Genomic DNA, 2,500 nt, shown 5'->3' on the forward strand with positions numbered 1-2,500 from the left:
AAAGAATAATACCTTTACAAGTCCTATGGTTAAAAAGATACACAACTCTCAACATTATCACAGCAGACAGATCATTTTGCCTTTCGCCATCCACTTTTTTAGATCTCATGAACCATGATACAAACAGCTAGTACTGTAATATAACACAAGGCAGAGACATGCACACTTTTCGAGCTATTGGTTAGAATGAAAGACTAGAATGCCATGTAAAAATATAGGACCACCTTGTGGGGATCTCTCTTTAGTAAATATCTCTTCACACAATTATGACCATTTGCATACATTTAATGAAATGTGGAACTGTGTATGTACCAAGGTAGCACATACTGAAAGAACGTGTGCTGGCTGGAAAAGCAATTTATAATAATTTAACTGCAACTTAAAAGAAAATGACTCAAGGCAAAATATATAAAAGACTAGTAAAATTAGATGTTGACATACTGATAAATCAGATGTAGCTGAAGTAGAGGTATTTTTTTTTTTATTTGCAAAAGAAATGAGCAAAAAATCTCTAATATAATTCCTACTACTGAGAAGTAGAAAAAATGCGAGCGTACAGCATATAATGACCGATGAAAAAAAAAATCTGTATGAAAATACAGATTGAAGAAAAGTGTAATTACACATAACAATGATTAACCTTCTTCCTTATTAAGGTTGAATATCAGTAAGCTTGGGGAAGAAGTCATCATTCAAGTGAAAGACATACTTCAAAAATTTACAGAAAGTTGTTTGGTGCCATGAGCAACTAAGACAAAGATGAATATGCTGACATAGTGGAGATAGTTAAAGTAGGCACAGATGCCAGTTATACACACACAGATAACTTGACAAAACTGAAGATAAATTTATGAGTTTAGAAAAAAAGTTTTTTTCTAGTCAGTGAATCAAATATAATACTCCATAACTAAGAATTAAGTAGTACAAGTCAAGGGTGCTTCTCTATCTACCTGAGCATAGAGACATGAACCAAACCATTGAAGTTTTAAATCCCCACATGCAGTGACTGGTATCCCAGATTCCTTTATAATTGCACAATCCAGACCAACTACCCTGCAAAGAGCTTCCCTCTGCAGATAACCCACCATTCTCAACGGAAAAGCATTGACTATCTTCTTATTCCCACAACTAGCATGGGAAATCTATCCCAAATACTTTATGGCAATATACATCAACATGCTATATAAACCGATTTATGTCATTTAATGAATGTGATAAGGCTAGCCAATAGGTACTTGGTTGAAGTCTTAACTACAGATGATTAAAGCTATGTTCAGTGTTCCACCATCAAGCCAAAAAGCAGCCAAGCAGACCTACTCAATGAAGAATGATATTCAATTGACTTTTAACAACAGACATGTTCTCCTCCTCTAAGACCAACTCGTTTTTTTTTTTATACGTTGCCTATGGACCGTGACATAATTTTTGTGATACACTTAAAGTAAAATTTAATTTCATATCAAGTTGCTCTTGAGCTATGTTATACAAGCTTTGACAAAACCATATCATTAATGAATATTGGCTAATATTATCATAAAAAAATAACAATAATGCTAGATCCTCTCAGCTCTAAATGAGAACATTAATGGTTTGAAGTACTGCTGACATTCCAGATACTGTACTAAGTGTCAATCATGCTGAATGCAACTGATAAACTGCAATTTCTTCTTTTTTATGAATATATTTAAATAATTATTTCATCTTGCCAATTTCATGGAAATCGATAAGATGCAGAGGAATAAAAATGCAAGCAGTAAGTCAACTAACTTGTCCAGTTGTTGGGAACATCAAATTTTAGAATGTAATACACAGTACAAATCAAGTTAAAATCAGCTACAATATTGTCCAATCACACAGTGTGGCAATGAGTAAGACACATCATCACAGGTTGCCTGTATTTCTCAGGCTTCCAAGATGCAAAAGATCACAGTGGGAACACTATCATTATTCTGCACGTGACCTGTCCTAACACAATATGGACAAGACAATTCATTATATGATCAAATTGTGTGCTCTGTAAAATGAATAAAGCCTCTACCATTTTTTAAAAGCTGTTTTCCAGCACAATGTTCCTTTTTATGACAAATGGTCCTTATTTTTCCAAGATATGGGATATTGGGTGTCCTCTTGTACCCAGTTGGTCAAATAATTACACATGGAAAGCACACTGCAGCAATAGTGTCTGTCATAACTGAGCTCTGGGCAATGCTGTACACTCTGTGTCCGAATAAACCTGCTGCAGCAGATTAATTCACACTATGGTCCCTTTGCATATGATGGTAGACAATACATTATTAAAACATTTTAACTGTTCACCAGAAGAAAGACCTAATACAACAATCTGTCTAACTGGCTTGCAACTGGCTGGGTGGGATGGTTAGTTTTACATTTACTACACAACAAATTGAAATTTGCTTGTGGGCAAAGCCCATCACAGACAGGCCATGAGACTGGACGAGAGCTAGCTGGCTGACCGACTCGTGACTGGCTTGTTGGGACA

The 2,500-nt window shown here is 35.2% G+C and overlaps 1 protein-coding gene across 1 annotated transcript in view; it reads right to left on the reverse strand.

Annotated features, from left to right (window-relative positions):
- The window catches only part of LOC119577937 (protein yippee-like 2), a 71,485-nt gene that overhangs the window by 1,652 nt on the left and 67,333 nt on the right, over window positions 1–2,500 (reverse strand). Inside the window, exon 7 of the mRNA XM_037925623.1 lies at window positions 1–2,500. This exon is cut by the window's left edge and continues 1,652 nt beyond it; it is cut by the window's right edge and continues 592 nt beyond it. The gene's annotated coding sequence lies outside the window, so the exon portion shown is untranslated.

Source organism: Penaeus monodon, chromosome 10 (genome assembly GCF_015228065.2).
Source record: "Penaeus monodon isolate SGIC_2016 chromosome 10, NSTDA_Pmon_1, whole genome shotgun sequence".
Lineage (NCBI taxonomy): Eukaryota > Metazoa > Arthropoda > Malacostraca > Decapoda > Penaeidae > Penaeus > Penaeus monodon.